The 10964-nt window shown below is 40.2% G+C and overlaps 1 protein-coding gene across 9 annotated transcripts in view; it reads right to left on the reverse strand.

The window, feature by feature from the left end:
• IFT25 (intraflagellar transport 25) overlaps positions 1-10964 on the reverse strand; it is a 33679-nt gene that overhangs the window by 22446 nt on the left and 269 nt on the right. For 2 of the 9 annotated variants that reach the window (XM_082688528.1, XM_082688526.1), the window contains exon 1: positions 10449-10481. The exons of 2 other annotated variants lie outside the window; for them this stretch is intronic. The gene's annotated coding sequence lies outside the window, so the exon portion shown is untranslated. Of the gene's footprint in view, positions 1-7925; positions 8081-10305; positions 10482-10853; positions 10935-10964 lie in introns of those variants that run through there. 5 more of the 9 variants (XM_082688523.1, XM_082688521.1, XM_082688527.1 and 2 more) reach the window with 4 other exon arrangements.

Genomic DNA, 10964 nt, shown 5'->3' on the forward strand with positions numbered 1-10964 from the left:
CCTTCCTTGTCCAGAGGTAATAGCTATTCTGAAGTTGATTAGTATCTCTCCTTGCTATATTTTATTATACTTTTATCATATATGTACCCATAAACGACATGTACTGTCCTTTTAAAAACTTGATGATTTCTTAGGGACCCTGGGCTGCTCAGTAGGTTAAAGCCTCTGCCTTTAGCTCAGGTCATGATCCCAGGCTCCTGGAATTGAGTCCCGCATCAGGCTCTCTGCTGAGCGGGGAGCCTCTTCCCCCTCTCTCTGTCTCTGCCTGCCTCTCTGCCTACTTGTGGATCTCTGTCAAATAAATAAATAAAATCTTTAAAAATAAATAAAGATGATTTCTCAGTATTTATATCCTTATACTACTTGCTTTTTTCATTCAATATTGTGTTTTCAAGTTTTTTGCTTTTTTTTTTTTTTAAGATTTTATTTACTTATTTGACAGACACAGATCACAAGTAGGCAGAGAGGCAGAGAGAGAGAGGAGAGGAAGTGGGCTCCCTGCCAAGCAGAGCCCGATGTGGGGCTCGATCCCAGGACCCCGGGATCATGACCCGAGCCGAAGACAGAGGCTTTAACCCACTGAGCCACCCAGGTGCCCGTTTTCAAGTTTTTATCGTGTTGATACACGTAAATCTACTTTATTCACTTTAACTGCTGTCAGGTATTTCTCCATTTCTGTAATGATGAATATTAAGGTGTTCCCAATTTTTTGCTGTTATAAACAAATCTGAAATGTATATCTTTGTGTATATATCCTTAGCATATGTGGGAGAAAGTCTTATGATAAGAGTACCTTTCTTATGTGGTGCTGTCTACTTATTGCAGGTGAACATTGATTTCAGATCATAGAAAACTAGCAGCTAAAGCAAAAAAGACAACCATATTTAATTAGGTGTCACTTCACTGTTTCTTAAGACAAGGCATCCTGTAAGAGCTTAATAAAAATGTCATCAGGAGGGCTAAAAAAAAGAAAAAATATCTTTCTTTACAGAAGTAAAATTGCAGAAACTTAGAATCAGCATATCTTCAAGTCAGTAATTGATCAATTTGATCTTGAAATTTTAACAATTTACATTACCATCTACAGTGTTTGAGAGTTTCTGCTTCCTCGTATTTTCACCAACTTGGTATTATTAGAGGTTCTGGCTTTAGCCCATCTCATTGGTGTGAAATAATATCTCGATAAGGTTATAATTTGTATTTCTATGATTATTAGTGAGGTTGAATACTGTTTCATATGATTATGAGCCATTCAGACCTCTTTCTCTGTTATTTGCTTTTCTTCATCCTTTGTTCATTTTGCTACTGTGGTGTTTTCTAAAAATGTTGTCCATTTCTTTTTGATTTGTAGGAATTTTTAAAAATAAAACCTTCTGGATACAAACTCTTTGTTATATGTGTTGCAAATATCTTCTCCTTCTCTGTAGCTTGATTTTTCCTTTTAACTTTGTTTTTTTGTGTTTCTCCACCCCCGCACACTTTTTAAAAAATTATTACTGAACTATAACATACATAAAGAAGAGAACACAAATCAGAAGTATACAGAGCAATAACTTTTCACAAGGTTAACACACCCAGGTAATCACCAGCCAGGGTAAAGAAAGAGAATATTACCAGCCTTTGAGAAGCCATCTGCCCGCCCCCTTCCAATCACTTCCCTCTCTCCTTCCCAAAAGCAGCACAGTCCTTTTTCCAAACAGATTAATTTTGCCAGAAATATATATATATAGAATCATACAGTTTGCACTCATTTGCATCTGGTTTCTTTCACTCATCATTATGTTTTTGAGACTTAGCCATATTGCTGTGTCACAGAGTTAAAGTGCAACTAAGTAAAGTCAAATTACTACCCAGCCCCAACCCATCACAACCCCTAATAAGATCAAAGAAACCATCCCCTAAGTGGAGCTTCGCAGGAAACTGGGTATATGAACTGAAAAGCAAAGAAAGATTTATGTGATCTTGGTTACTTAGATCTCAAAGCCCTGATGGAGGGAACTGATCTCTCTCCCAAATATCTGCAATCAGAGGTAAACTGAAGTCCAATCCCTAGGAGGACTGAAGTGATCTGCCCCTTATCCTGGCTGTGAGGCAAAGAAAATGTTGTGTTCTCTCTGGGAAAAAGACATTACCTACTTCAGTGTCTATTACTCTTTTTTTCTTTTTTTTTTTAAACACAGAATGTATTATTTGTTTCAGGGGTACAGGCCTGTGATTCATCAGGCTTACGCAATTCACAGCACTCACTATAGCACATAGCCTCCCCAATGTCCATCACCAAGCTACCCCACCTCTCCCGCCCTTCTCCCTTCCAGTAACCCTCAATTTGTTTCCTGAGATTGAGTCTCTTAATCTCCCTTTGTCTCCCTCTCTGGTTTGTCTTGTTTCATTTTTCCCTCCCTTCCCCTTTGATCCTCTGTCTTGGTTCTCAAACTCCTCGTATCAGTGAGATCATACGACAATTGTCTTTTTTCTGATTGACTTATTTGACTTAGCATAATAGCATCTAGCTCCATCCACATCGTTGTGAATGGCAAGATTTCATTTTTTGATGGCTGCATAATATTCCAGTGTATATCATTCTTTTAAACACAACATTCAATGTACAAAATCACTTCGGCAGATCTATAGATGACCCAAGTACTGGAATTAGCAAAGACAGCTACTATGAGTCTGTTACATAATTTAGTGAAAAGATGGACAAAATAGGAGAACAGAAAGGGAATTTTAGCAGAGAAATGGAAACTCTAAAAAAGAACAAAATGAAAACTCCAGAACTGAAAAGTATAGTATCTCAAAAAAAGAATTCATTAGGGGTACCTGGGTGGCTCAGTGGGTTAAAGCCCCTGCCTTCAGCCCAGGTCATGACCTCAGGGTCCTGGGATTGAGCCTTCCATCAGGCTCTCTGCTTGTCAGGGAGCCTGCTTGCTCTCTCTCTCTCTGCCTGCCTCTCTGCCTACTTGTGATCTCTGTCAAATAAATAAATAAAATCTTTTTAAAAAGTTCATTACATGGACTTAGCATTAGACTGGACTCAACATAAGAATGGGTCACTGAACTTAAAACATAGGTCAACAGAAATGATCCAAAAAGAAATATAGAGAAAAAAATGAAAGTAGCAGAACAGAGCATCAGATACCTGTGGAACACTATTAAACTATTTAGATATACATTAGGAGAAAATTTTCTAAAATCTATGAAAGATATAAACCCAAGATTCAAGAGTTCTTGAACCCTAAGTTGGGTAAATGCCACAAAGAAAACCCCTTAGACACATCTTAGTCAACTGCTGAAAATTAAAGAAAATATTAAAAAATATTAAAAATTAATCCAAGCAAAAAACACATTACATCTAGGAGAACAAGAATAAAAATTGTCTTCTCATCAGAAACAATGGAGGCCAAAAGACAGTGGAATGACATCTTTCAAGTGCTAACACAAAATTTAGAATTCTATATCCAGCAAAAATATTCTTTGAAAATGAAAGCAAAATAAAGGCATTTTCAGGCAAACGAAAGATTAAAGTATTTATCAGTAAACACATGCTAGAAAAAATATTAAAGGAAGTTCTATAGGCTGAAGGGAAATGATTCCAGGTTGAATCCTGGGTATATGGAAAGAAAGAACACTAGTAATAGTACAGGTCTTGCTAACATAAAAGACTTTTAAACACAGCAATGAATGGTAGAGATTTAATAGATGTAGAAATAATAAATACAGTAATAGTACAAAAGTCAAAAGGAGGAGAAATGAGACTGTATTTTTTTGTAGAGTCCTTTTATAAAGTTCTTATGTTGAACATTAAGTGATATAATATTAATTTAAAGTAGACTAGGATGTTAAGGATACATGTTGTAATCCTAGGATTAGAATAAAGTCACCACTAAAAGCCATAAAACAAAAAGTTATAGGAAGGCCAACAGAAAAGAAAAAATGAAATATCATAAAAATACCTGATAAATCTGAAAGGCCAAAAAGGAGAAGAATAAAGAGAAACAGAAAAGAAACAGCAAAAAGATATTTTAAAACACAAATGCATTATTCCATTAAATGTTAATAAACTAAACACTACTTAATCAACTGAATTTAAATAAAGCCAACAGATACCCTTTTCAAGAGACACACTGTAGGGTGCCTGGGTGGCTCTGTGGGTTAAGCCTCTGCCTTTGGCTCAGGTCATGATCTCAGTGTCCTGGGATCGAGTCCGGCATCGGGCTCTCTGCTCAGCGGAGAGCCTGCTTCCCCCTCTCTCTCTGCCTGCCTCTCTGCCTACTTGTGATTTTTCTATGTGTCAAATAAATAAAATCTTTTATTTTACAGAGACACACTGTAAATATAACGACACACTGAACATAAAAGGATAGAATAATAAATCTTAACATCTGATAAAGTAAACTCCTCTACTTAATTTTCAAAATTCTATGCTTTGTACCTTAATTATTTGAAAGATTTTTAAGCTCAGGAAAAAAATTTTGAAATGTTGATTGTAATTCAATTCCATTTATAAATTAATTTGAAGAGGATATCATGATAATGAGTCTTCAAATACATAGATCTTCATTTATTTATTTATCTTCTTCATATCTCCCCATTTATTTAAGACTTAAAAAGTCCTGAAATTATTCTCTAGTTTTCCCCAAACATATTTTCATCTCTTTTTTAAGATTAATTATTAGATGTCTATGGTTTCTGTTGCTATTGTAAACAGGATATTTTTTAAAATAACATTATTTTTAAAAGTCTTATTCTTTACCACACAAGGAATATTTCTAACATTTCCCCATCAAATGTGATATTCACTGAAGATTTTGCTAGACACTGTTAACCAGGTTATAGATTTCCTTCTCTTTTTGTACACTAAATTTTATTTTTCCACAAATAAACTTAATTTTATCAAATGTTCTTCTAACATTTACTAAGATGGTTATGTAGATTTTTGTACAGGTTGATAATATGATAAATTATATCAAGATATTCTATTGTTATAGTATCCCCAGTTCCTAGCATGAACTCTATCTACATGGCCAAGGTATATTATCATTTTCATCCATAGTTGGGTTCAGTTTGCTAATATTTTATTTAGAATTTTTACAAGCATACTTCTAAATGAGACTGGCTTATAATTTTCCTTTGTTATTCAGTCACTGTCTTTTTTTTTTTTTTTTAAGATTTTATTTATTTACTTGAGAGAGAGGGAGGGTGTGGGGTGGAGTTGGATCAGAGGGAAAGAGACAAGCAGACTCTCATCTGAGCGCAGGGTTGATGGGGTAGGGCCTTGATCTCACAACCCTGAGATCATGACTTGAGCAGAAATCAAGAGTTGGACGCACAATGGACAGAGCCACCAAGGCACTCCTGTATCTGGCTTTATAATCAAGATTGTACTCTTGTTGTATAATCAACATACATAAGTTAGAGAGCTTCCCCCTTTTCTAGTTGTTGGAGCAATTTGTGTAAGACAGAGGTTATTTGATCCTGTAAGCCTGCTAAAATCTACTGGCAGGTAGATTCCTTTTACTATTTCAAATTCAACTGTTCTTTTCAGACTTTCCCTATCACCTTGAGTCAATTTTTAAATACATATTTTGGGGGTGCCTGGGTGGCTCAGTTGGTTAAGTGTCTGCCTTTGGCTTGGGTCATGATCCTTGGGTTTGGGGATCGAGCCCCACGTTGGGCTCTTTGCTCAGTGGCAGCCTGCTTCTTCCTCTCCCTGCCGCTTCCCCTGCTTGTACCCTCTGTCGAATAAATAAATAAAATATTAAAAAAAAAAAGAAATTTATATTTTGTAATAAATCCATTTCTTCTTAATTTTTATATTTATTGGCATAAGGTTCATTTTTATTATAATTTAAAAATCTAGTATGATAGTGTTAAAAGCCATGGAAAGATTAGTCAAGAAAAAAGGCATGCGTTCTAACATTTTCTATTTGTGCCTCTTTTCTTGGCTTTTTTTCTTGCATTTAATACTGTTGATACCAGAGAACTAGTGTTAGATGAACACTGTTAGCACATAGTTTGAAGTAAGATGGTAAATTCCTAGAAATACAGATTGATGAACTTGAATGTTAATTCTTAACAAAATTCTAAAATTATTAAAATATTATTATTAAAATGATAGCCCTGAAAATGTAAACAAGAGAGTAGTAGTACAATAGAAAGCAGGAGTAACATTAGTTCACAAAAGTTATGCCAAATCTATACATTTCTTTTTGCTTGTTTGAGTTAGTACCAATTAGGGACATGTTCTGACTATTTCAACAAAACTTCAAAGCTTCTCAAGATTCCATATGGACCAGATGGAGAAATGTACGTTGGGTGACAGGCAGTACTTTAAGTAAATATTTACTCTTTGAATGGCTACCCTCAAAGAATGATGATTAATAGAACAAAATGAGCTGTGGAAAACCCCTTGTCTGATGCCATTCAATATTTTTATTAATTAAAGATAGGAAAAGTATTCTTATCAATTTTGCAGATGACAAAAAGCTGGGATGTCAGCTAATATGTAGATGACAGAACTGCCACACAAAAAGAACTAAGCAGGCTAGAAAGATGGGATATGATGAATAATATATTTAAAAAGGGTAACAATAAAGGTCTGTACTCAGGCTTAAAACGTCAATAAAACAAGGATTGATTTTAATTGGGGTTGGCAAACTACTGCTTATGAGCTAAATCGAGCCTGCCACCTGTTTTTGTATGGCCCACGAGTTAAGAATGCTTTTTATTTAAAATGCTTTTGGGGGGGGGGGCGCCTGGGTGGCTCAGTGGGTTTAAAGCCTCTGCCTTCAGCTCGGGTCATGACCTCAGGGTCTTGGGATCGAGCAGCGCATCAGGCTCTCTGCTTGGCAGGGAGCCTGCTTCCTCCTCTTTCTCTGCCTGCCTCTCTGCCTACTTGTGATCTCTGTCAAATAAAATAAATAAAATCTTTAAAAAAAAAATGCATTTTGGGGCGCCTGAGTGGCTCAGTCGTTAAGCGTCTGCTTTTGGCCCAGGTCATGATCCCAGAGTCCTGGGATCAAATCCCGCATTGGTGTTCCTGCTCTGCGGGAAGCCTGCTTCTCCCTCTCCCACTCCCCCTGCTTGTGCTCCCTCTCTGACTGTGTCTCTGTCAAATAAATAAATCAATCTTTGGAAAAAAAAAAAAACTTTTTAAAATTATTTTGTGATATGTGACGGTTATATGAAATTACATGAAATCCATACTTCAGTATCCATGAATAGTTTTTTCTCTTAAAGATTTTATTTATTTATCTGAGAGAGCGAGCGTGGGAGAACACAAGCAAGGGAAGCGACAGAGGGAGAAGCAGACTTCCCACTGAGCAGAGAGCCCCATGTAGGGCCTAATGCAGGGCTCGATGTGTGCTAGATCCCAGGACCTGGAGAACAGGGCCTAAGACGAAGGCAGATGCTTACCCATCTGAGCCACCGAGGCACCCCTCCATGAACAGTCTTATTGGAACTTTGCCATGGTCATCCATTTATACATTGTTGATGGCTACTTTTGTGTTATAGTGACACAGGAGCTTTGAAAGAGACTATTAGGCTCATAAAGTCTAAAATATTTATTATCTGGCCTTTTACAAAAAAAGTAAAAAAGCTGACCTTTGATCTAGATCTGTAAAACATAAGATTTCGTTCATTACAAAGTCACACTGTAAGGCAAGAGTGTACTGTATTTGCCCCAAAAGTAAAAGAATACAATCTTAGATTATAATAGCGGAGTTAAGGAGGAACTACACGCATCAGAATTTTTAGATACTGGGGCACATGGGTGGCTCAGTCAGTTAAGCATCTGCCTACGGCTCAGGTCATGATCTCAGCCCCATGCTCAGCAGGGAGTATACTTCTCCCTTTCCCTCTGTTGCTCCCCCTGCTTGTGCTCTCTCTCCCTCTCAAATAAATATATAAAATCTTTGGGGCACCTGGGTGGCTCAGTGGGTTAAGCCTCTGCCTTCGGCTTGGGTCATGGTCTCAGGATCCTGGGATCAGGCCCCACTTCGGGCTCCTTGCTCAGCAGGGAGCCTGCCTCCCTTTCTCCCTCCAACTCTCTCTCTGCTTACTTGTATTCTCTATGTCTCTGTCAAATAAATAAATAAAATCTTTTAAAAAAAATACATAAAATCTTTAAAAAAATTTTTTTAGATACCAACTAAGGACCAGGCACTGTGCTTGCTAGTTATGCAAAGATGACTACAAACTAAGATTATAATGGTGCCTAAAACTTGGTTCTTGCCTTCAAGATCAAAGTCAAGAAAAGATGGACAAACATATAACTAATATTATAATGCTATGTGCTAATAGTGTGATCTATATCTAGATACTACATCAGTTCTGGGTAGTATATATTAAGTAGGACATTGTCAGGTTTAATATTGTCAGAGGAAAACAAAAAGTTCATGACGATCTATAAGTTATCACATGGAGAAAGTTGAAAGAATTGGCTGAAATATTTCAAAAGAGATCAGAGAGAAATGTAATTAATATCACAAATGTTCAAAATAGAAAAAGGACTACAATTTTTCTTTTACAACTCCCAAGTAGGAGAACTGAATTCAACAAACTTTAAGCAGGAAGACATCAAAGATAAAAGGACTTACTAGCAAAGTAAAAATTTTAAGTCTTTTCCATCCCTGAAAGTATCCAAGAAGAGTACATGATAATTTATGGAGGAAACTAAAGAAAGGATCCCTGCATTGGTTCTTTTAGACTGGATCAAGTTCTAGGAAAGACAGATTGAGAACAGATAATGAAGAATCTTAGAAGCCAAGTTGAAAACAATGGTTTCTATCCTGTGGTTTTCAAGAGGACTGGGGGTGATTTTGCCCCAGAAGAAAATCTGACAATTTTGAAAGACAGTTTGGCTGTTACAACTTGGAGGAGAGGTGTGTGATGCTACTGGCATTTAGTGGGCATTTCCGGAGGCTTCTAAATACCCCCATGCACAAGACAGGCCCCCACAACAAACAATTATTTAGCCCAAAATGTGAATACAGAGGTGGAAAAACCCTAGGGTAATATATTTGGGGGTGCAACTGTGGGGGTTGGAGACTTAGGGAGAGAACTTGCTTTCAGTAAGTTATATTTTAGGGAAAAATATCAAGCACTGATGTCAAGTATAAGAATAAGGAAAAGATTATTTCAAAATGTCCCGTAAATTCCTTGCCTCACATTCCTAGCATCTAAATTGTTTGAGAGAAGTCAACATGTACTTTAACACAAAACTCATTTCCTATCTCCTATACCCATCAGTATCCTTCTTATTTCCTGTGTTGGGTGTTCATTATTTAATGGCAGAAGTTGAGTTCTCTTTAAGGTTCCTTGTTTATGGTTAAGAGAAAGGGGCAAACCAGCCCCAGAGAAAGCCACAGAGAATGCTGCTTCCACAACTCCAAGGTGCAGGCTTGTGCTACACTCTAACCAACACCCCCCCAACCTGGGATAACTTAACTCTAAATAAATACAGACATATTCCCTCAGGGCCTAGATTACTAAAGGGGGTGCACTGGGGGTGCTCTGTCATTTTTCAAGGTCCCTGACCTTGGACATCCCTTTCCCAGAGCCACTGAGCTATCCTTTCATCTCCAGGTCACATGCCCTTCCTGGTCCTTTCTGAACACCTCAAGGGGTCAAGTCCACGGTTCACTTTATACCTGACTTGGTACTCTCCACATGACTGACTGGGAGCTTTTATGCAAGTCAGAAAACGGCCACCCTCTGTCTCCCAGGGCCCGGGCCTACAGCTTGGCATATCACTACATATACTGTGAAACGAATGGCTTTGGACCGAGATGGGCTTGGGACAGAGGCAAGGAGGTGGTGTCAGTGACCAAAGCCATTTTCATTTCAAGACCTCCGAGGGCTCTAAGCACTCAGACTACTGGACGCCCCCACCCCAAATTACATAAAATACATTAAATGAACCCACATCCTACATTAACTATAAATCATTATATATGGGTTACGTAGCACTTGAAAGGTTACAGTTTGATAGACTTTTTAATTCCAATCTGCAATTGTTTTTCCCTTTTAGGAATGAAACCATTATTTCGGGGCTCAAAAAAGTTCGTGGACCGATACTGATGTCTCTAGGACTGAGGGAGAGAAGAGATCTGCGTCAGAGTTCACCCCTCCATGTCCCCTCTCGAGCCGCCACTCAGCGCCCTCCCGCCGTCCGCCACCTCACAACCCTCTCCACCAGCTCCCCGCTCCGTCGGTCCGGTCCAGCCAGGCTCCCACCTATCGCAGCGCAGGCCCAACCCGCCCCGCCGCCTCGCCGCCCGGCCGCCCCGCCACCCCGCTCGCCTGCGCCTCCCGTTAGCTCCAAGCGCGCGGACTGTCCAGAATCTGGATCCCCCTTCCGCTCCTCCCGGCAAAGCGCGCCCCTGCCCCTAACTCCGCCCCCCACTCGCGGCCTCCTAGGAGTCGGAGTCCCCGGGAGCGCGCACCTCTCCGCTCGAGCTTTTCGCTCCACCCCACCCGCCGACCCCGCCCCGCGCAGCCCATCCCGGCCCTCAGCCCAGCCCACGGGGCGCGCGCCTACCCCGACTCCCAGCTCTTCGCCCCTCCCCGCCCACAGGTCCCGCCCTGCGCAGCCTGGCCCGACCCTCAGCCCCGCCCCCAGAACGCGCGCACCTCTCGACTCGCGGTTATTTGCCCCACCTCTCCCGCAAGCCCCATCCCTATTCTCTCCTTTACTTGGTGGGTTTAAGTGCGTAGCCTCAGTTTAAGGCCTTTCCCCAAGAAAATGCCTGAGCCTGCACCGTCTACCCTCCCCCACCTCAGATCAATTCCAGGGCCTTGCAGAACCCTGGAGACCCACCCCCGCGCGAGCACGCACGCGCAGTGCCCACCTCTCCCGGATCCGCGCCCACGACCCTCAGGTCTTCTCCCAGGGCCCGGCCCCGCCTCCGGCCCGGCCCCGCCTCCGGCCCGGCCCCGCCCCCATCCCGGCCCCGCCCCTC

This window comes from Mustela nivalis, assembly GCF_964662115.1.
Source record: "Mustela nivalis genome assembly, chromosome: 10".
In the NCBI taxonomy this organism is placed as follows: Eukaryota; Metazoa; Chordata; class Mammalia; order Carnivora; family Mustelidae; genus Mustela; species Mustela nivalis.